Genomic DNA, 25,508 nt, shown 5'->3' with positions numbered 1-25,508 from the left:
TCTTGTGATTTTTTTGATCTACTATTTACAACCTCTGGTTGTTATTACTCTGCTTGAACTCTGTCTGAACCGACCTCGGCCTGTCTGACCACTCTGCTTGAACTCCGCCTGAACTGTCTGACCACTCTGCTTGAACTCCGCCTGAACTGACCTCAACCTGTCTACTCTCTCTGCTTGAATACTGCCTGCCCCAGACCCTGGCTTGTTTTGGTTATGCTCTTCTGCTTCCCCTCACAGTACTCAGCTCTGTTCCACTTCCAGGTGCTGCTGCTGTGGTTGTGGTGTGATGCTCCTCACATCTTGAGCGCCTCCTACCATGTAATCATTACAAAGATATACAAATAACTTTGCATTTGCAATTAATGTATATTGCAAGGTTGCTTTAAATTATGGTTTCTTTTATTAGACAAGAAGTTATTTTTTAGGTTGACATTCCTGTTAAATCTCGAAAGTGTTCTATAGCACCACAGATAAAATGATGGCTACAAGCAAAACAGTTACTTGCTGTCACAGAACAAATATCAGAGGTGATAAAGTAATCAGCTGCATGTACTGTGTATTATACAACTTATTAAAGTTGGGAGGGGGGCTATCTATGCACATTATAGGCTAGCACTAGGGTTTCAAGTTTTAGAGAGTTCTCTAGACAGAATAACAGAGGAAATTAATTCTGTTTTTCAATAAGTGTGAAGGGAGGTGGCCCAAAATGCAGTATTGTTTACTGTTTCAAAAGAATATATAGGAATAATTCTAAAAAATAAACACGTAACAATATTTAGCAGGTGAGGGAAAGCCTTCATAGGCCCTTCTCCAGCAATGACCAATGCATCTTTAGGTATACTTGTACAGTACAAATAGCAATAAAATATAATGACTGGCATTACATAATAAACTAATGTGTTTGATTTATTCTCTTTCTTAATTATCTGAAGCAACTGGGATCTGGATTAGACTGACAGTTTTAGTTTGAATAGCCTTGTATGAATAAAATGACAACAGTGAATGTAAAAACTTTTAAGATTAGACCAAAATGAACTTTCAGCCTACAGAATTCAGATTCTTGCACAGTATATTGGTTTGATATGCCAGTATATCCTGGGTGGACTCTAGAGCATTATCAGTGGGGGAAGCTCAGTTTGAAGGCTTATTTGGTTGGGGTAGTTAGGGTAAGAATTATTTACTGTTACTTTAGATCAGAACAATGGATGAATAGAAACCAATGTTTCCCAATATCTTGAAACCATCAAAACACCTGACAACCACTGCCTTAAAAGAGCACCTGCTAACCCTGCCTATAACCCATTGTGCATCATATAAGACAAGCTTACTAGGACCACCTGCTAAAATAAGGCACACCCGGAGCTATGTACTAAGCACAACTCAAGGCAGGCATTATGTACAGGGTTTCCTTACTGCACCATGGAAGTGCAGGGAAGAGAACACAGAATGCACTATGCTATGGTAGTAGACATGTACTTGATGTATGACACTCTAGGGGGAACACTTTTGTGCCTCAAGTTAATCAGCCCTACAATATGGTAACACAATGAGGCATAACAGAGTGAACAGTTAAAGGAAAACTATACCCTCCAAACAATGTAGGTCTCTATAAAACGATATTGCATAAAACAGCAAATATGTAAAACCCTGCTTTATGTAAATTAACCATTTTCATAATAATATACTTTTTAGTAGTATGTGCCATTGGGTAATTCTACATAGAATATTGCCTTTTTAAAAAATAAGGACAGCCCCCTAGGATCGTAGCAGGCCTGGACTGGCAATCTGTGGGTTCTGGCAAATGCCAGAGGGGCTGCCACAAGATGCCATAGAAAGTCACTATTTAGTGGGCTGATCTGGGGAGCAGATCTGTTGCTTAAGTATTCATTTTGGGGGTATAGTTTTCCTTTAAACATGCTTTAACTACCACACAGCTATTATTACCATTTTGCAAGATCACTGGAAATCTCAGTAGCTGACATTTAAGCAAGTCACAACTCTACTTTCTAAACTCCTTTCTTACTCCTCTACTAATCTACTCCTCGGCACATCAATCATTACCTCTTTGCATCCTTGCATTGAAGACTTTGGTAGGACTGCACCTATACTCTGGAATTCAATACCCTTCCACGTTCTCTTTCGAGAAGCTCAACCATTTTTAGCCTAAAATTAGCTTCACTGAATATTACATGATACTACTTCCTGCTAAATACAATTTACAATCTCACCTTGCTAATTCATCATCTTGCCTATTACTTATTTTAGGGGTCATTTACAATGCAGGATGCAGTGCATAGAAAGGGAGAAAATGGATATAATTTTGTAATTCGTACACTAGTGATGTGCAGGTTAACTTTTTGTCAACCCGCACCAGACCCTAACCCGCCTGCTCTCAACCCATACACATCAGCAAGTCACATGTATTCATAGACTGCTGCCTGCATCGTGAGATGGGCAGGGCACATGATGTCACAAAGGAGGCAGATGTATTGTAAGGAAGCGGGTGGGGTGGGCGTAAGGAAAAGTCCAGTCCAAACTAACTTGTGACCTGCAAAGCATGTGCCTCACCCAACCTGTGGGTTTCGACCCGACCCGCACATCACTATTGCACACTGCATCCTGCAATGTGTAACTGCTATGATTAAGGGAATCTCTTCCCAAACACATAAGGCAATGTGGATCCATCTCTTGTTGGAATAAATACTCCTTATTCATTTACGCCGCCTATTTGTTTCCATATATTACTAAGGCACAGCTGGGGCGCTAGTGGCTGAGCACCCGGTATTGGAGTGCAACCAAGTGGGAGAGGAGGACCCACGAGGGGTGAGTCTGGAGCAGCTATTACTGTAAATGCAGGTCTGTTTGCTCATTTCTGGGGTGCAGAGAGCTGCCAAATGCAGGGGGAAGGAACATATGCCTTAAAGGAGAACTAAACCCCCTTTCTAATAAAAACCCCTACCCTCTTACATTGGTAAACAGTAAACTCCCCATGATTAAACTAACTTATATGGCCAGACAATGCCCCCAAAAATTGGAGGCAATGTGGGCCCATGGCTTGAAGCCTGCCCAGAGGCAGAACCAAATGTGTAAACCTGTAAACTGTAATAGGACTCACTCAAGAACCTAACAGGACAAACCCCCTTGACACTGGACAATCCTCTTTTAACTTTTATCTCTTGCCTTGAACCGCCATTTCATGATGGTCTGTGTGCTGCCTCAGAGATCACCTGACCAGAAATACTACAACTCTAACTGTAACAGGAAGAAGTGTGGAAGCAAAAGACAGAACCCTGTATGGTAATTGGCTCATGTGACCTAACGTATGGTTTTTGTGCACCGTGAATCCTAGGATTCCATGGGGCGCCCATTATTTTTTAAATCGCCAATTTTCTATTTATGATTACCCAAATGGCACATACTACATAAAAAGTATTTTATGAAAATGGTTTATTTACATGAAGCAGGGTTTTATATATGAGATGTTTTATGCACTATATTGTTATAGAGACCTACATTGTTTGGGGGTATAGTTTTCCTTTAAGGCAGTAGGTAAAGACAGGGGTCCTGTGCCTCTTGATGCTGCTCTCATTCTGTGAAGAGACTGGCAATATCCAGAGCGCAACTACCCAGTAAGTGGCATGCTCTTGCACTCTCTATATCAGTTTTATTACATATACAGTCCAACATATACTTTCTTATGTTATCTGAAGCATAGCTAATGACTGGTTGTGGAAATTTGGAGCAAAGACATGTGTAGGGGGGAGGGCACAGTCTGCTTAGGGGTGCGTAAGGCATTAGCAGATACAGAAGTAGCTTGCCACTTTGCCAGGACATAACACTCGTTATAAAACAGATTACTGAGCGTAACATTTAAAATTTTTATACTCATTCTTCCCCATTTATGAATATGACTTTTTAGAACGTTATTCATAGGAGGCATTGTTGTATGAAATAACCTTTCACATTTACATTTTGGAATGGCTCACTCCATTTAAAATTCTTGTGTGAGAGTTAATTTACTGAAAAGGACTTTTAAGACATGCCTGCCAATACAAGTGAATGTTAAGGTGGCCATACACGGAGAGGTCCGCTCGTTTGGCGATTTAAAATTCTTGTGTGAGAGTTAATTTACTGAAAAGGACTTTTAAGAAATGCCTGCCAATACAAGTGAATGTTAAGGTGGTCATACACGGAGAGATCCACTCGTTTGTCGATGTCGCCAAACAAGTGGATCTCTCCCAGATGGTGGGCAATATTGGGCTGATCCGATCGCGGGCCCTATACACGGGCCAATAAGCTGCCGACTCGGTCTGTCGGCAGCTTTTATTGTCCCGTGTGTGGCCACCTTTAAGCTTATAGTCCCCATTTGTTTTTTTTCCTTGAGATACATGTCTTTCTAAAAAAAAATTAAAAATGTTGATTAGTGAAGCTGCCCTGAATACATATGTAAATGTATTAAGAATACTTTTATTTGTATTTTTGTATTGTTTCTAGCAGCTGGTCAACTATAGAATGTGGGTTAGACCAAGCACTGGCTTATAGGTGCTTCAAGCTGCTGGTCAGTGCTATAGCATAGGTTAGATCAATGTTGCCTAATATTGCTTTAAGCTGCCATTCAGTATTTAGTATTTCCTCACAGATAAACCTTTATTGGCTGCAGCTCAAAAGTTTCTTTGCTTCTCTCACTAAAGCTCCTGAGTTAAGGGTAAGTGCAACATGATCTTACTAATCAGTCACACTGTTTGCTGCAAGAGAGAAGTTACCAGTAGGTAAGTATACCAATAGGACAATGGTGTGCCTTGACGTGGCACGTGAGGTATATATTTTGGACACATATTTGGATTTTACATATTTTTGCTCTTTCACAATTTTTTATCTCTCTTATTGCTAGGTTCTCAAGAAACCCACAGCCCAAGAATTACACATGGCAACAACAAAGCATGCTGCATGAAATACCAGTGGTCTATGGTATTTTACTGATCAAACTGTGACTTATTATATTGGCCTGAGCATATAAACAATGTACTTTAAAATTGTTTAATGTGTGTTTTTGGGTCCTTTAATCTGTATTTTGTATATTGTATTTAGTAATATTGTATTGTATATTGTTTTAAGAGTGCTTGTAAAAGAGTTGCACTTGTGACATAAGACATGATACAGTAGTTACCTTTACATTTTCTTTCCAATTATGTCAATCTTAGTATGTCTGTATTCTGTCTTATATATGGAAATATCCCTCGTGAAAAGGGCTTGACCAGTACTTACAGTACTGTATGTATATGATAAAGTACACCATACTGAAATCAATATATATGCAATGAGACATCGCTTAGTGTCATTGTAAGAATTGTTTGTATTGTATTACTGTGCAAGGCGAGCCTAGACCATGGATTATATATGTTTCCAAAAGCAAAGAGCAATTATCTGTCCAGAGATAAAATACTACATTACATGTATTTAGTTAAATATAAAAAGCAAGCTGTTTATAGAATATATAATATCCTTTCAGACAGTTTCACAAAATTAACTAGTAAATGTTCAAGTAGGTTTTACTTTGGGGCATAGTATTGCCTTTATTTTACAAATACTAAAATGTGTCTGCCACTACTCCTTGCAACAGTGGTTGTTTGACTTTTATCTGTTCAAGTCCACCTTGGAAGTACAACCTTTGGTCAGGACCCCCTTAGTTCATTAAACGGTTATTAAACGGGCAAATTCTTAGCAAATTTTCAGTTGGTCTTCATTTTTATTTTTCCTAGTTTCTAAATTATTTGCCTTCTTCTGCCTCTTTTCAGTTCTCAAATGAGGGCCGCTGACTCCAACAGCTGAAAAACGATTGCTCTGTGAGGCTATAATTTTGTTTATTATTGCTACTTTGCAGGGCCGAATTTACATATTGTGCACCCCTAGGCCCACTGCCGTTCGTGACCCTTGTCCCCTCCCCTTTATTCGTGCAAATTTTCATCATCAATGGGGAAATGTAAAAAATGATTGTATCTCCAGCGCATCCCCAGTGTATTTGAACCAATGTGGGTGTGGTTGTGCAGCATGCCGCCCCCCTAAAATCCTGCCACCCTAGACCCGGGCCTAGGTGGCCTTTCCACCAATCCGGGACTTCTACTTTGTATTACTTTTCTTTCTGATTAGTCTTCATTACTATTCATAGTCCAGTCTATCTCAAGCCACTGCCTGGCTATTTTTTATATTTATTAGTCCCATTTAGTCAAATGATAGACTTACCAAAGACTTGCTTTTAGTAGTTTAACATTGATTTCCAAATGAAATGCCAGCTTTGGTTGACTTCTCTCGTGGGAAGTTAAAAATAAATAAAGCCGTTTCTGATAATCAATGACTCATGTCTCTACTGGTGCTGCAAGGACTTAATAAATGTAATTTGTGCATGGTACATCAGCAAATAAAAGTTACTCATACTACATCAGACCCAATTAGAAGTGTTTGAATCATCAAAACACCTTGTTTTATCCTAGTTTTTAGTTACTTAGAAATTTGAAAGAAAAAATTTCTTTCAAAACCAGGTTTTATGTTCCTCGTACCAATCCAGAGGCACTGAGATAAAAGCAGGCAATTTGAGATGTAAGGTTTCATATTACAAAGTGCAAAATATGGGCACTTGTTTTGCACCCTGCTCTCTCTGCACCTTGCACTATGGGAACAATTATTGGGGGTCATCCCATAAATACAGTACTGTAGACATTCTCTGAATGCATGCTCAATTCATTTGAACACTTTATGCACCACCTTATTCTAAATAAGAACACAATTCCACTTTGGATGGGAAACAGGTCACAACTATTATATTTCACAACAGATGCTAACATTAATAAACCATATTAACAATATGCCTGCATATGCTGTCTCCATTCTGGCCCCTATGGGTATGCAGGGGTCTGGGTTACCTAAATCTACCTGAATGTCCAGGCATGAAGATATTATTAGCCTAGGACAATTGAACCCTCAAAACCAAAACAAGACATTTAAACCATTATGGCTGCTTTTATATAAGTTATGATGAGCATACTAGGTGTCTAAAACTATAACTGTATGTCACATATAGTTACATACTGTATAGGGTAGACTTGTAGAACACAGTTGGGGGTTTGGTGTGTAGACATGCTTAAACTGGGTTGTTCTGAATATTTTAACCTCTGGTAGACAGGATATTGTGAGGCAGGGATTTCCATTTGCAGTGTAAAATCATATTCTTTAGTTTATTGTAGTCCACAACCTTGCATTAACTATATTATGTGTTTGCTATAGCGTTGCTTAGCCATTATGGCACCCAAGGGGTTAACCCCTTAATGACAAGATGTCATAGAAATATCACGCAGACTCTTGTTGCAGTGAATTGTTTACACACTGGAAAAATATCAAGCCTTTCTATCTCAAGGCCAAATATGGATTATGTAGCTAAGACCTCAGAACTAAATATCAGAAACAGCAAAGAAACATCCATGCTTAGAATTCTATCAGTCCTTTCATTAATATTAGAAAATATATAATTTTTATAGCAGGTCTATTTCATAATTGCTTGGAAGCTGGTGGATGACTAAAGCCAAGATAATGGCACTTGTGTAGTATAGAAAGATGCTTCAGATAAGCATTGCTATTCAATGATTATTTATATAGAGGGTTTTTTTTTTTTTTTTATCATAAAGCATTTTTGGACCAGATTTGCCAACTGCTTTTTACCCATAAAAGATTATGAAATATATATATATAGATATAAAGATAACTAGGGTCAGGTGAATGCATTCCAGACTTATATTAGATAAGACAGACAAATAGACTACATAAAAATCCTATATGATCATTAGATCTTTTGGAGAGGTAATAGCTGGGAGTAGCAAGAACTAGATGGAACAGATAGCAATTAACATTTGAAAGCTATTTTTGTATTAACAGTTCACAAATGACCTTTTGTATGTCATCTCGTTATTAGTTACATTTACTTACTAACTTGGATGCAGGGCTGGTCATCACAAAGACGAGGTTGTCTTAGCAACCCTGTATTATAAGGATATTTTAAGCATAAATAATATGCTGAAAATATCTATTAGTAGTATGTTATCAGTAAACTACAATAAAACAGATAAAAAGAAACTTAAGTTTCAAGATTTGCCAAAGTTATTAACATTTGAATACACAACAATAGCAAAAGCTAATATAGCAGGTGCAAGGTTAAATTGCTAATAATTGGTGCACATTTTTGCAGGCTATAGAGTGGGGGGGAATATGTAGTTGGTGTATATGTGTTGATTCTCTCCTTTACAGCTACTCTTCATTAAAAACACTGCATTAACCAATGCTCCTTTTTAGACAAAATCACCCCCTCAATCACCTCTGGAAAGACATCACTAAAGACAAATCCACCTTTTAGATATATCAGATATAGCCATTTTTGACATTTGACATTTTTTAGCAAATTATTGCAGAATACTAATCATACAAAATCTAAAATAAGCCTAGTGGAATGATTAGCAGCAGCAAGAAAAACAATTTTACATCAATGCATTTCTGCAAACTCCCCATGTACAGACTTCTTTAAACCATAATTATATCACATTTTCCATGTGGATTGGCTTAAAACAACAAACAAAGAAAAATATATAGCAACATTTCTTACACAATGGTCTGCATACTTCATCTCCCTTGCTCAATTAACAAAATGACAATTTCCTCCTTTCAAAACACCACCTGATATGAATCTGAACTTTTGAGAGATAATTCACTCATTAAAGAGGCACACAAGTATCTACAATGCAATACTATTGTTACAATACAGGGAGACGAATTTCAATGTGACCATATGAACAGGATATTGCTATCTCATAAAACCTGATTGGAAGTTGAGGCATTGGGGCATTTACCCAGATCATCACAAGTAACACGTTTTATATGTGGCCATCTGAATCTTAGTGAAGAAAAGGGCAGATTTCTCACCCACAGTAATGCAGATTTCCTGCAAGTGACAGACCTCCTTGTGTGCCAATGCCCTAAACAAATTTAACTGGAGTGAGTCATTAAGTTTTGTTATTTATTGTATCCTTTATGGCAATATCTTTAACGATCATTTGGACTACATTTCTGAATTTCTTTTTCACTAATCACTGAATATTGATAGTCAGAACCTAATCTGTTACCACTGTGAATATTACTTTAAACCATAGATTACTTTAAAAGAAACAGTTAAAAAAGATAAATATGTACGAAGGCCGGTATTTTTTTTATTTTTTTTAAGAAAAGGTGGCAACCCTAGTTGTTTCTCACTAGTCTGAGATCGTTAGTGCAAGTGTGTGAGTTAATGCAAGTGTGTAAGTAAGAAAAACTACGGTTCCATTCCTAGATTTGTGTCTTTGCCATGAAAATATTTGTAGATATAGTTTGCTTGTGGTGCTTTTAGCTACTTGCCCCACCCTGAAAAATATTCTGTGGACACCCATGTATATTGGTAAAACAGTACAACCTGGGGGCCCTAAAATCAGTTTGCTGTGGTGCCCAGTAAAATCTAGTTATGCCACTGCTGGCTCTGACTATTATTGATACTGCTCTCTTAATCTTATTTTTCTTTTTGGTATGGCACTTGTGAAGTTAAGGTGGCCATAGATGCACAGGGCACCTGACTGCAGTACCCCTGTACCCTTCTGATGACAGCCTTGGGTTCATGCAAAACATAGTAAGGAGGTATACAGTATTTAACAGAGGGCAAAACACCAGAGAGTAATTTACTGCTCTTTTGTTCACTTTTATAAGAATTTTAGTAGGGATGCACCGAATCCACTATTTTGTATTCGGTCAAACCCCCATATCCTTCGCGAAATATTCGGCCAAATTCTAATTTGCATATGCAAATAAGGGGTGGGAAGGGGAAACAATTTTCACTTCCTTGTATTGTGACAAAAAGTTATTCAATTTCCCTCCATGCCCCTAATTCACATATGCAAATTAGGATTTGGTTCGGCCGGGCAGAAGGATTCTCTAATCCTGCTGAAAAAGGCAGAATCCTGAACCGAATCCTAGATTCGGTGCATCCCTAATTTTTAGGAAATACTTAGCAAGTAGATTCTATAGAGCAGGGATACGCAACCAGTAGCTCACGAGCAACATTTTGCTCACCAACCCCTTGGATGTTGCTCCCAGTGTCCTCAAAGCAGGTGCTTATTTTTGAATTCCTGGCTTGGAGGCAAGTTTTAGTTGAAAAAAAAAACTGTTTTACTGCCAAACAGAACCTCCTCTAGGCTACCAGTGCATATAGAGGCTACTAAATAGCCAATCATAGCCCTTATTTGACATCCCCATGGATTTTTTCATGCTTGTGTTGCTCTCCAACTTAAATGTATATAGAGGAAAAGAGAGCAGTGAAATTTTGTCTCAGTGTTGAGTTGTGGGGAAGCTTGTAAGGCGGATGAAAATGGTGTTATACTAAAATGTAGTGAATGGTAATGGAAATGTGAGAAAATGATTGTTATGTGCATGTGTAATTTTGGTGTTGAAAAGTTGAATTGTTAAAAGGTATATTTACAGGGTTTGTCCACTAGATGGCAGTGGGTTCCCATTAGTTATAAAAGGGTTCGATAATGGTTTAATATGTAGTTCCTGCCCCGGCCACTAGAGGGAAGTAGTGAGACAGGGCAGAAAAGGTATAAAAGGCATGGTTCCAACCAGCATGTGGTTAGTCGGATCAGAAGGTTTAGAAAGATAGAACTTTAATGGGGCACTAGGTGCCATAGCCAGTGAGGGCAAAGTTAGAAAGGGTAGCTGACACCCCACCAAGGAGTAAAAGGCTTAGTAGCCGTGGCTCGGCCACAGATAGGGAAAAGAGAGATAGACAGGGCAGAGTGGACAACCCAGGCTTGTGTTGAAAAACCCTACCCGGAAAGGTTAGGGGGCACTGCTGTGGTGGCCCTCTAGCTGAAGGAGGGAAGGTGGCACAACCGAAATTCCTACTGGGGAAAGGTGGAGGGCTCGTAGGACGTATGGCGGACTGCCTGACCAGTAGGTGGTGCAAGAAAGGCCAAGAGGCTGGGTTAGCAAGTCCAATGTCTGTGGGGAAATGAGGAAACACCTGTAAGACTGTAAAGAAAAAAGAAAATTAATATCATACTTACCGGAATTTTCTTTTCCTGGCCATCCCCCGTCAACATGAAAATTCACTAATGGGTCATACCCAAGCAATTAAACCACAAGGGAGGGAAAATAATTATACTTCAATTTATATGGCCCAACAATCTAAAAAATAAGAGAACTAACTGTCCAAACAGGACCTGAGATGAAGACATAACCTCTAATCTGTAGAGTCTAAAAAGAAACGTAGTAGGGGTAACTGCAGATCATTTCGGAAGACACTCCTGCCTCTGATGCCCAGGAGGCTGGCACACCAAGTGTCTAATGTACCTCACTCCCCTAGGCTAATAGTTGCCCTGCTATTTACAAGCCCTTGATATGGTCTTGACTATCCAAGAAGAGTAGACTTGGAGGCAATTTCCCCTTTTCTCCTTCCTGCTTGCACAGCAAAAAGTATTCTAGACCTTCTGAAGTCTTCTCCTCTTCTAAATAAATCTCAAAACATTGTAAGACTATATCTATATTTGAATTCTCGTCCCGAGAGGATGGTGGAGGCTCCAAGGACAGTAATACAATTGGTTAATTAATGTGGAACTTAGAAACAACTTAAGGCAGGATACTGATTAGTCTGATAAATACTTTCTCCTCATGGAACATCCTGTAAGGAGCATCTATCGAAGGGCCTGGCCCTTGAAGGGCTGACGTCAAAAAGATTTGACTTCACAGCTAACTAGTAGTAAGCAACTACAAAGAACTTGATCTAAATGCTCAGTCATGCAGTAGAGAGGGATCTCAGATCAAGAGGAAGACCCCAGGTTGGACAAATAGACCAGTTCGTCGGTGGATGGATTTTGAGTTTTGACTGGTTAAACATATCTACTAATGGATATCTCGACCACCTCTTCTCCATATCGCCAACAATGCAGAGCCTTGGTCTTTCAGAGTGCTGAGACTCAGACCCTTTTGTAGCCCTATGTTAAGAAACTTCAGCATATCCACCACAGATAGTGTTATGGATTAAGATGCATCTCAACAGCCCAGTAAGAGAATATCTGCCATGCTTTATAATATTTACAATTTGTATTGCATTTCCTGGCATTGATAAGGGTTTGACCTGATCAGAACATTCAAACTCTCTTAGGATCCTCCATTTAACCTCCACACCATCAGTTGGTGATTGGGTTTGAATGCTTCCAACTGCCCTGGAGAAGGAGACCTCTGGTTTGTGGAAGTAGTAACAAACACAATTGACAGTCTTCTCATGTCCATCCTTGACAATAAGATCCTTTGCAGGACTCAATATTATCTGTACTGGAGGAAAGATGTAAGCAAACAGACCCAACTCTGGGAGAAGGCATCCACTGCCACCGTCCCACACAAGGGACTCTGAAGAGGAAGATCTGAAGCTTGGAGTTCAGATCTATCGCCATCATATTCAGCTCCGGACAGTCCCAATAGATGCTGGCTGAGATAATCTGCCTCAAGATATTGCACTCCTGGAATTTACAGAGCAGTTAAATCTTGAAGGTGGATCTAAACCTATTCCATGATTAGGACAGTCTCTTTGAGCAAGAAATTGCTCCTTGTTCCCCTTGATTTCTAAAATAAGCTGCAGTCGCTGCATTGTCTGATCTTCACTGCAGACCCTAGGAGAACCACACTGAGCTTCAGGATATTGGTCAGTATCTCAGAAAAGGTCTTTTACCTGTCCCTTAGGCATCTGTGAACACCTCTTTCCAAGCTGGTTTTCTGAGGGGAAACTCCTTGCAGGGATTGCTGGGTATTTTCACCAGGCTAGATGTCTCTTGCACTCTGTGTTGATCTGAATTGCCAGTTTCAAGCTATAGGATCCTACTGCCTGAGAAAATAACTGAATAGAACTCATCCTCCATTAGGTCTATTTCACAAAGTTTATAGTTGAAATCAGAAGGCCCAGAATGATCACGGATTACTTTGCAGATGAATGACCTCTCCCAAAATTGCGTTACCTGAAGGACAATAAAAAATTGTATTTTATTTATTTATTTTTTTAAACAAAATAGTCTCAATTTGAGCTCCAAGGTATGCCATTTTCTGGCATGGTATCATCTAACTTTTGGCTACCCTTATGATCCAGCCAAACTTCTCTAAACCTCCTTTTTATGAGATGGATGGTGATGTGGCTGGATCACTCACCCCAAAAGTAAATCATCCAGGTAATGGTATATCTCTATGTTCTCCTGCCCTTTAGCTTTGCTATTATCACAACAAGAACTTGGGTAAAAGTTCTGGGAGAAGTAGCAACATCAATGCGAAGACATCAAAATTGGTAATGTTGGTCTTAGAGACAAAATTGTAGAAATCTGTGATGTTCTAAAGCAATGGACACATGCAAATAGACATCTTTAATCTAAAAAGGCTAGCCAATCTCTTGGACAAACTACAAACTTTATAGTAGCAAGGGTCTCAGTTAAAGTTTGGCCCTTCGGTAATCTGTTATTCCTCAAGGTCTAATATGGGACGTACAGTAAGTCTCCAGTAGCAAATAGCAGAGAATAGAAAACTCTTCCTTCTTCCTGAGATGGAACCACTGAAATTGATCTCTTAACAACTGCCCTGGAAAAACTGGCAAGAAATGTCCTTTTCCCTACGTCTTGAGGAATTGCAGTAGGAACAAATAATTGAAAGATACATAAGTTTTCACCCATGAATCTTGAACCTTTCTAGCCGAGACTTCCTGAAAGGTGAGCAACCTGGGGTAGGCTGGATGGAGTGACTGTAAATGAGGAAGGTTTGGGAGATCTTGGGACTCCAACTCTGGACCTAAAAGAACCTTGTCCTGATCGCCAAGATGAAAATCTAAATTATTCTCCGGATTGGAAATTTTTGGAGTCCTGCCTTCTTCTGGAAGACCTACAAATGTTCCTGGAATTGTCATGGAACTGCCTTGATTTGGAAAGAAAAGTACTCTTCTCCCTGAAGACTTGGAGACCATGTCATCTAAGACTTTCCCAAATAATCCTTTCCCTTCAAAAGGCATCTTGCAAAGAAATTCCTGGAGCCAGTATCTACAAACCACGTTTTAACCCAAAGGGCTCTGCGCTGCAACTTCAATGACAAAGAGCAAGCTGACAGCTGGACAAGCTCTAGAGAGGCTTATTCTGAAATCATCCAGACCTTTTATTAAATTTTATTTATTTATTTATTTATTTTTTTGGGGAACTTTATCCTCAACGGTTTGTTCCAGATTCTTTGCCCACATAGAAAGGGCCTTTGTAATTGCCACAAAGCTACAGTAGGCTATAGGCCATCCAGATATATAACATTTCTTTAATTCCTGGGATGTTTCAGTGCTGAAATGTCATCTATTGACAAAGCCGCCTTCTTAGCTAATCTAGCCATTGGAGTCTGCCATCAGATCCACTCGTCTCACCTGAAAAAAATGATACAGCTCTTACACTTATCTCTCAACCAGAACTCTTTTGGAGATTTTAAACTACTCTGCCTGAATAAAATCTGGCACTTAAGTATTCATCAAAGGATCACAGCCGGTATTCAAACTCAAAGCTCCACAGCCGTAAACCAGGCGCTGTGCCACAAGGTCTGAGCCCTTGGAAAAAGAAGAGAAGTGGTTAGTTGGTCAAACTCCTCCAGGTTGAGGGTACATTTAACAATGGGGATTAAAAGCTTTTGGTCAAATAGCGAGATCTCCCTCTCAGCCCCCCTTCTTAAGCTGTATAAAAGGTGCATGTTTGATTTTTCTACAAGGCAAATGAGTACAGCTGTAGGCTTTCTTTGATAGCTGACCATGTCACTGAGCTTAGCAGCTGTCCCTTTAATAAAATAAATTTCCTAGATAGAGAAAATCTTGATAAGAGTTTGGGATACTGCTCTCTTAATTAAAGACTCCTGATCTGGCAAGGAGTTGGAAGGAATGGCTGCATCATGTGAAACAATTCACCTTCTTAGAACGATATTGCAGATATTCTTAGAAAGACATTGCAGACTTGTTAAATGCTTCTGAATCTCACTTACCCACTTTTACTGGGCTCTTCAGAAGGAGCAGAGGCACTTAAACCAGTAAGAGAATGCATAATAAGCATAACACTCTGGAGGTTCTTATTTTTTCGAAGTGCAAAGCATGGTACTCACTCTGCAGCTTTTGGAGCAGCTCCTTTAGATGCAGCCAGATCCTCATAGTGCACATGTAGGCAGCAGCAGCAAGGAAAATCCAGATTGGCGCCGAACAGCTTCCTATACAGGGTGTGCAAAGCACCAGCAGGCACTGCAAAGCAGCAGCAATAATACCCCGGCCGCACAGGGTCCCCTTCCTGACAACGCAGTTGTCAATACGGAACAGGGGCTACGGGTGGAGAAAGAACCTCCAGAAACAAAACTGCACCCGGTAATCTACAACTTGCCAAATAAGTGAGTACATTCTTGTCCTGTAAAATAAAGAAAAGAGAGTTAGTTTAAACTGTTAACCCTCTCACACTATGCCCAGGCTGGGACAGAAGAAAAAGACTGATGTGAGCCAGGAGGTGGTGGGCTTTATGGGTTCTTAAAATTAACTATCTTCTGTCCAGGCTGGGAGTAGCAGAAGATATCTGTATGCTGGTTAGTGAGTTGATTTGGCATTTCTTCAAATAAAACTATTTTAAGGTTATTTTAAGAAATTGGTGTAGTGTGCCTTTGATCACCGGAGTGAAGCTTTTCAGCAAGCATGGATTCACAGCAAAATTATACATTTTCCCACAGCTAATGTTTTGGCAAAATTTTGTCATAAAAATTTTCACATCATAAAAAAAAATTAAATCTCTGTGGTAAAAAAAAAACACTTGATTTCAGTGTGTTCAGAAAAAAACATCCATCTGGCATCTGCAATGAATTGTCTTCTTATTTATGGTGAACAATATGAAAACAACTCAACTGAGAAAAATGTTTAGAAGGTGAACAACCCCTTTAATACCTAGCCATCAGCATTTTTTCTTTAAGTTTTCTGAGGCTTCATATTATGTAACATAATTTTTAAAAAATGCAAAGGAAATAGTTAAGCAATCCACTGTAATTTTTCCTACGCTATATAAAGCTGGAAAAGGTACTGGCAACTGCTCAGATTTCATGCACTTATTCTAAAGGAATAATACTGCCATCTTTTGGATAAAAAAATATTAACACTTCTGAAAGATTTTCACATGTATAAAGAATTATTACCCTTTATACAGTAGGTGGCCATACACATGCAGAAATATCTACCATGCCAGATATGCCCAGACCCAAACCCCTGCTCTGCCACCACCAGGGCTGTAATATTATCATATTTATTATTATAAACACATATTAATGAAACAGCAACATATTCCATAATGTGCACTCATAAAAAAAATCTGGGAAGGTTTGCAAATACCAACACTGGCTGCAGATATCTGGCCAAGTCAGCAGTTTATAAAACAATGACTAATCTATGATTAGGGTTCAGTCAGATTTAGATTGTAATGGCCAAAAAAAGTGCAGCAAAGGGGCATTAGTTTGGGATTCTCCAAGTGAGGGGACCATACTAACAACTTTTAAAACAACCAAGGGCAGGGGCATGAGGATAACAGGTAGACTTCTTTCAGTTGCTTTCTATTTTTTTTATAATAATACACCACATACTAACATTCCACAGATGCTGAGAAATGTGTCAGTTAATGTAGCAATTGTACTGAGCTTCCAGGCTATAAACGCCAGGGGTCCACTGAATAGTTTGATGCTAAATATGCATAGGTTTACCTAAGTATGTAGCATATAGGGGCCCCAAAATGAAGACACCCCATACGAGCTATCACTTCTGTAATTCCAGATACTGCAGAAGCCACAAAAAGGAAAGCTCACTGTTTGTTCTCAAATTAAGCAGAGAAATCCCTGCCTGAGGCAGGATTTTTTTGTGTTCATTTGGTGTGTGAATTGTGGGGAGTTTTCAGAAGATTTACTTTACTTAAAATTGACATTTATTTTTAACCAGAAGGTGAGCGATTGCTAGCCCAGTTTCCTTCACTTCCTGTCGCTACAAGATCCCCACCCCCGCACCTGGGTGTTAGTTTCAGTTGCTTTTTATCAATTCAATTTTTTGCATAGATTGTGTGTGTATTTTTAATTTATACTAAGTTTTGTACAGAGAGAAAGCTGATGGGGGAATGATTGAAGAATATAAAATATTTTCGAGGAGCAGTGCAGCTCCCAGGCACCTGGTCACATTAACCCTCTCCCTGCCAAAGCCTCCCGCCTTAGCATTTACTTTTTATTGATTAATAGAATTTTTTTTTTGTGGGTTGTTTTGTAAAGTAATGGGAGGGAATACAAAGCAAAATTATTAAAACAAATACATGCAATAGGTCCGAAAGGAAAAGGAACAGAAAGACCTGGAAGAGCGCATGTCAAAAAGCTCCACTGCTTCCATTTCTACAGCTGCAGCCAATGTGACTCCTGCTAAAACATTTGCGCAGGCAGTAGCAGCCAACAGTAACAAAACACAGGACACTGCTAGGGTAGAGCAGCTGACAAGGAAGCATGGAGTTAGGTGTCTAATGTCTGGAGCTCATGGCATAGAGGTTTAAAATAGGTATAAAAGCTGCAGCTAAAGTGGTGGGCCCCTCTGTAGTAGTGGCGGTTAGTAAAATGTATGGTCAAACCATAATCTTTGCCCGTACACTGACTGCAGTGCATACACTGGTGCAGAGGGTATCACAGTAGGGAGGAGTTATGTCCCTGTAGAACCCCTAGAAGGATTGGGCATCAGGGTAGTCTTATCTAATGTTCTTCCTGCAAGATTACTTATTGCACCCACACCTGCAAGTCCTTGGGTAAATAAAGTCAAATATATGCATAGAATTCCATTGAGATGCAAGGAGAGCAGATTGAGAAATGTCCTCTCCTTTAAAAGGCAGGTGCAACTACCTTTACCTTGGGGTCAAGATACTATTGAGGGGTCATTTGGGGTTCTATTTGAGGGGGTAATGTATAAAAAAAAAAATTTACAGCACAGAATAAATGAGATGCAAGAACCTGGGGCATACTCACCAGAGTTGCCCCTAAGGGCTTATGAAGACCACAGCCCCTGTTCCTGTCCCCAGTACCTCTAATGCAACATCATACCCTGCTAGGACTATTGCAGCAGGTCCCTGAAAGGGAACATGCTCTTCACTAAAGAACCTCAAGGTGGCTGTTAAACAACCCACCTCTGAAACCTCCAAACCTCCTCCTTCTTCACTGAAGTTATCTAAGGCTGCAGTCTGCCTTTCAACTACTGCAAAAGGAAAGGGGGAAGAATTTTTAAAATAAAAGGCAGCAAAACATCCGCTCTTCATGTGGTAACATTGTCTGGTCCAACTGTTGGACGTAGTCAACCAGTGCCAGACCATGCACTCTTGTCTCCAGACCTGGTGAGGAATAATGAGGTTAATGGTCTTTCGAGCCTTGAACAAGGATCTTGAAATATGGGTCTTCGCACAGAGTCAGGGGTGCAGCATCTGCCTTCAACAAATATAAAAGGCTCATCCCTTGGAGTATAAACGGACACCTAATGAGACCCCTGGCAGAGAGGGCAGTCAGTGTTCCTAAGGTGCTGAGCTTTGGGAACTACAACCAGCTTCCATTTTTAAGGGGAGAATATTGAGATAACCCCCATACAGGACCCTGCAGATGAGACTGCAAGGAAGAATGGTGAGCCTGGAGTTATGAATATGTAGGAGGGTAGCCAGACAGACTATGAAAAAATCAGCCCTGTAAGGTCTACTGTTCATGGTAATATCTCTTCTTCCTTATCTTCCACTGACCCCAATGTTACTGCCATTCAGGATGCACAAGAGGCAGTGCAAAGGGCAGAGGGTAACCATTGAGCCTCTAAAGCTCCCACTGTTGTTGAGGGGCTAATTCCATCTATTATCCCTGAGTCAAACATCTCTAAGGGTGTTCCAGGTGAAATCCAAGGAACACCTGAGTCTTTGCAGGGTCTCCTGATGACTGGTGCTTCTGGTGCTACACCTGCAAAATCTTTCAAAAGATTCTCAAAGTTCCAGCGGAGTGGGAAAATTATCAATCCCTTAGCCAGTAAGAGCTATTGATGAGGGGAACAGCAGAATATCTCCGTATTGTTAAGTTCCACAAAAAGTGTTTGTCTCACCAGACCTCACCTATGAGGGCTAAAGCACATACCAACACACAATAATGGCTCTGAGTTTAATACAAACGGCTGTCGGGAGCCTTTCTGAATGTTTCAGGTATTCTACTTTCTTCACCAAGGAGGGTACCCTGTAAGTTTCCATCAAGAGACTGATACCACTCCAGAGCTTGAAGCAGCCTGGCATCTGGAGTGGAAGGGCAGGATCTTTAATCTCCTCACATGGACATCATGTGGGGTGGTAACCCTCTTCTGCCATCCTAGGCGGTCAGAACATACAATCTGATAAACGTTTATGCCCCAACTACTGGACCAGAGTGGGTGTGGAAAGTTTGTTAGCCTATCTGGAGACAATTGACTGAATTGATTGATAAAGCCTTTATTATTGGGGTGATTTCAATTACCCCCTTGAGACTCTGGACCACAATGTTCCCCAGGAAAAGAGCCTCATCAGATTTAGCTTTGCGGAACATGACTATTTCTCCTTGGTTGACATCTGGAGAGAACAACACCCAGAAACCGATGCCTGCATCTATGTTAGGGTAAGGGATGGTCATGTGTCTCAGTCACGGATTGATAGGCTATATATATCGAGCCATCTTATGTCACTGGTCTGATCCAGTGCCATTAGGTTGGCACCGTTCTCAGACCACAATTGTGCATCCCTGATAGTGGCAAATGCACCATCTCTGCCTAAAGCTGCCTATTGGCACTTTAACAACAGATTATTAGAGGATGAAGAGTTCACAAAGGTGGTCCCGAGAGGGCAGTGAAATGCAGAGATTGAGGCACTAAATGGAGAGGTGCTTGATCTTGAGCAAAGGCTGTTAGGCTCTGAAGACAAAGCCCTGCAGTGTGAATATATACTGTAGAAAGGAAAGACACTCTGCATAACATGGAACAACAACAGGCTCGTGGTGCCAATGTGCAAAGCCACATGCAGTTACTCTGCGATATGGATCGTGGCTAGAGATTCTTCTATGTTCTGGAAAAAAAGAAGGGGAACCGAAACCAAATCACATGCCTTCTTGTGGAGGACAGCACCCCCTTGAGGATCTGGAGGCTATCCAGGACAGAGCCCAGTTTTCAATCAGAACCTTTTTTCTCCAGATCCCATCAGATGCCTACAAGGAGCTATGGGATGGGCTTCCAGAGGTCAGTGAGGGGAAGAGAGAGAACCAATCACTCTGGGTGAACTTTCTCAAGCACTCCATTTAATGCCCCATAATAAATCTCTGGGGCTGGATGGACTGACCAGTTCTTTTGGGATACTCTGGGACCTGATTTCCATAGGGTTCTAACTGAAGCCCTCAGACTGGTGAGATGCTATTTTCATGCCGTTGGGTAGTGTTATTATTGCTACATAAAAAAAGGGATCTGTGCCTTATTAAGAATTGGCAACCAGTCTCACTACCCAGCACAGATTATAAGATTATAGCAAAAGCTATCTCACTTCGCACTGACCAGTCCTATACAGTCCCTAGTTGAACAATTTTTGATGATGTCCTTCTGATCCGAGACTTACTACATTTTGCTCTGAGAGCTGGTCTATCTCTCGCTTTTCTCTCCCTAGATCAAGAGAAACATGTGAAAGGGTGGATCACCAATATTTTTTAGGCACTCTGCAAGCCTGTAGCTTTGGCCCACCATTTGTAGGCTACCTGAAAACATTGTACACCTCTGCACAGTGTTTGGTTAAAATAAATTGGTAATTTACTGCACCTCTGGCCTTTAGACAAGGAGTTCGGCAAGGATGCCCCTTATTGGGGCAGCTGTAAGCACTGGCCATTGATCCCTTCATGTGTATCCTAAGGAAAAGGCTCATGGGACTGGTGCTCAGAGAACCCGACACGAGGGTGGTTCATTCATCATATACTGATGATGTAATCCCGTGGCCCAGGACCTAGTTGATCTTGAGAGGGTACTTGAATGTCAAGAGGGCTACGCTGCTGCCTCATCTGCTCAGATCAACTGGTCCAAGAGCTCAGGCCTCCTGGAGGGTCCACTACTGTAGTACTGTAGACTCCCTGCCTCCTGCTTTTCATGACGTGTCGTAAGAGACTAAAGTCATCAAATATTTAGGCATCTACCTGTCAGCTGAGGAGCATCTTACAGCATTTCATTGAACTTGAGGATCATGTCCTTACCCGCCTGGAAAAGTGGAAGGGTCTTGCTAAAGTGCTTTCTATGAGGGGGAGGGCTTTGGTGATCAACCAGCTGGTGGCCGCTCAGCTCTAGTATTGGCTGATATGGCTTAGCCCAACCCAAGAATTAGTTGCTATGATTCAGAGAAGGTTACTGGACTTTCTCTGGATGGGAAAGTACTGGGTGTCTGCAGGTGTTTCAAGGTGATATATGAAGGTCAGGGAGTTATGTGCATATGCACTTTAGTGCACACCTTTTGTTTCCAGCAGATACAGAGATATTTGTATGCAGATTCTTCTCCACAGTGGTGTACACTAGCATCCAGTTTTTATCACCAGGTACAGAACATGGGGTATGACCAGCAATTGTTTGTCATCAAGCCTGAAGGATTCCTAAGAAGTACATACCATTGCCGGCTTACTCTAAAAGATCTGGAGCATGGTCTCCGTGTTAAGGCAAGAAGTAATTCAAGGGGAGGACATTCTAACCGAGCCCCTAATTTAAAATCCATCTTTAAAGACTAGAATTTTTAGAATCCGCCACTGCCTTTGATGGGTTGAGCTTACCAGAGTTGGGGATCTCCTGGATTTTGAGAGGTCAGATTGGGTGGAAGCTCAGGTAGTTATGCAGCACATGGGTTTCCTGACCACTAGCGTTTCACATTGTCTGCTCCAGTAGATCAAGGACACCCTCTCTCCTGACTCTTGCACCTGTATTGATGGGGTTTTACATACTGGGGAGTCACGTCCACCTTGGAACTCTCCACCTCCAATCTGTAGTAAAGTTTTGGAAACACTCACAAACGCAGCTTAATTGAGAAAGGGCCAGGTGCCCGAAACATGTTGTGTGGTAATGGAATAAAAGCCTAATTGCAGTTAAGCTGCGTTTGTGAGTGTTTCCAAAACTTTACTACAGATTGAATCTATAAAGGGATGCCGGAGGCGGAGCACCCAAGGAATCACCACAAGAAATTTTTGAAATAACGCAAATCAGTGTAAAAAGTTGTTTGGAACTCTCCACCTCCAGCCATGATAATATCACCCAAGACATGTCTATCCCCTCAGGCACCTCCTTCCCCCAACTTGAGCCAGTTGGGGAATTTTACCTTGACATTCTTTTATGAAATGACAAGAAAGCTACTGTACTCTCTCATGCTCCCCACTGTACACTTCCTTGCCATTATTCCCTGATATGATACCATGTGGAGGAGGATGTTTAATTTGGGCAAGATGCATTGAGCATAGGAGAGCACTTAGCCATTTTACAGACGCCCCAGTTGCTTGTCCATTCTGTGGCAAAGGGAAGTCAGTGTTTCATGCTTATTTTTCATGTGTCAGATTGCAACCTCTTTTGGTTCTTTTGAGTAAACTCCACCTACAGTTCTGGTTACACTTTTCCCCTCATGTTTTTATTTTTGAATGCCCAGTGTCCCAGGACAATAAAGACCTTCTCTCCAACTTGCTCCTAGCTTTAGCCAAACTAGCCATTCATAAGTCTAGGAAGCAATGTTTAGAAGATGTTAATCCTCTGCCAGCATAGGTCTTGTTCTGGGTGCTGGTGCATTCCTGTCAATGTCCTGTGATTCCTTCCAAGGAAGGTAAAAAGTTGGGTCCTGTGATGATCACATCGCAGGACTGAGATGGCAGCCCCCTGGCTCATTGCCTAGGGGGTTGGAGGCACATCAAACTTGCCTGTACAGTGGCAAAAGCCACCAGTGCAATGAGTGAACCATTTACTGCACAGCACATTTGTACTATGTGCTTGGCAGTCAGACCATTTTCCTGCCAGCACGTATTTCCTACATGCTTGGCAGTTATGGGTTATTGGGCGCCTCCTGGTTACCTATGTACTAGATTACTAGACTAAAAGAAAACAAAAAAAACTCTCCGCAGAGCATCACCACCATAGTCTAGCCTTGTAAATCCAGCGGCAGAGCTGGATGGGCTATAGTATTCATCATGGTACACGACATCACACATAAAAGGAAGTGAGACACACCCACTTGTGATATCACATACACAACTTCGGGGGGTGCAGTGCTTAGGGTGACACCTGACCTAAATATGGCCCTGACTGAAAGACACATCAGTACGCTAACATAGCATGTGGTTAGGGCAAGGGGACACAACAGGACAAGGGCAATTTTTAAAGAAGTAAATAGCACTATGCTAAAAAAAAAGTAAACAGCTGTGGTCATATACTCTACATTAAATGACTGGGGTCTATCTTTCCATGTCTGTTTTTGTTTTTATGCAGTGCCATAGTATACATTGAGACCTTGGTATTCATGCTTTCTATCTCATCTCTGTAACACCTTTGCTACTCTTTATTCCCAGATTGCACTAGAATTATTATTGGAGCATCATGATGTCCCAAAAGAGATTTGCATTAAACTCTTATTTCTATAATTAGAAAGAGGGCTGCAGTTACAAGTCTGGAGCCATTAGCAAACTGTCTGTTGATGCTTTGAAAATATGCCCAGTAGAGCAACGTTGTTTTTTTTTTTATACCATGGACTAGAATGTTAATCATAATAGCCTTGCATCACCTGTTTGGAAGAAAAATATTGTCTCTTATGGGCCTGCAGGTGTATGGGTTAGTCTTCTCTTGAATAATAGGATATGAAGCACACCATCCTCAGGCTTTGCCTTTAAAACATTTTATTCCAGCGGAATTCACACACAAGCTTTCGGGGGAAACCCCCTGAGGAAGGGGTTTTCCCCCGAAAGCTTGTGTGTGAATTCCGCTGGAATAAAATGTTTTAAAGGCAAAGCCTGAGGATGGTGTGCTTCATATCCTATTATTCAAGATAAGGAATTGGGCTGACTTGGAGGCAGCTTGGGAGTGGATTCACCCTGAAACAGTAAGTGGTGTGCTGAAGAAAACATTGTTTGTTGGGTTAGTCTTCTTACACATTTGGTGGAAGGACAAAAGAGTAGTTAATAGTAGTAGAAGAGATCTTCACCTACCAATACTAAATTGGCCTTGACTTACTGGACAGACAGCTTGGGCCTATCAGACGATGATATCCCAATATGTACAAAATACCCATTTTCTGTAGCTGGCCCTCCCGTCAGTGCAGACGTGTGAGGATAACTAAAAGCTCTCTCTCAAGGAGAGTGGGAGAACCACAAAAAACAACTGTTACAGTAGTCTGAGACTACTATGGAAAAGCTGATGGTAGAACTTTTAGCCCAAAAACAGCTGGCATAAAGTACAAAACTGAATTAGACCTATTACCAGGCAGAGGCCTTGCTAATATGTTCAGCTAGGTTTTGCATGGCTGAATGCATGCTCTGTGCTCTTGTAGAATGTGCCCTCATGAAAAAGGGTCTGGCCCTTTGTTTCTGGTTGATTTATTGTGTCAACAAGCCTGTGAGCTACTGTTCTCTTGGATACTGCTATTCAGTTTATGGTGGCAGAGGAGGACACTGAAACATCTGTTGGCTGTAGTTGTTTAAACTAATATTTAGGTACATTGTAAGATTAGGGTAGAAGGAAGAGAGAATAATTTCCTGATTTATATAGAAGCCCGAAACAACTGTTCATAGCACTGTATGGTTAGGTTGTCTGATTAGCTAGTGTCCCTGGCAAGAAAGAGATGCAATCCCACTATCTGACTATATTTTGCAAAGTTATAGGAATTAGAAAGGCTACAGGTTGGCCACTTGAGGTCATAGGATTGAATGGGATCAAATAAGGTCCTGTTTTCTGTCCACCACAACAACCTCCGCTTGTTTCCTCTGTTAAAGGGATCTGCTGGACATGATTCTGGTGGCCTCTTTTCCAAAAAAAATGGCTTTGTGTATCCACAAGCCAATGAAATGTAATTTGCAAAAATGTTTTTCCTTTGTTCACTTTTTATTGGCTATACAGATGCTACACAGCCAATACTCTGTCCGTGTAGGGAAAGTTGTGAATAGCTGTAATTAGCATTTCTCTTGTCACAGGTTATAATGCAAACATCAAATAGTAAGAACTAGGAGCATATTTACTAAAACTCGTATTTTTCTAATTTCTTTATAATAGTGCGACAATTGGAATCGTGCGACTTTTTCAAATTGTCGCCTGGAAAACTCGACTTTGACTATCGGATTATCGAACGAAAACCAGCGTCAAACTGCCTGAAATTATCAAGAATCAT

The sequence above is a fragment of the Xenopus laevis genome, chromosome 5S (assembly GCF_017654675.1).
Source record: "Xenopus laevis strain J_2021 chromosome 5S, Xenopus_laevis_v10.1, whole genome shotgun sequence".
NCBI lineage: Eukaryota > Metazoa > Chordata > Amphibia > Anura > Pipidae > Xenopus > Xenopus laevis.
Note: the sequence above shows the minus strand (reverse complement) of the source record.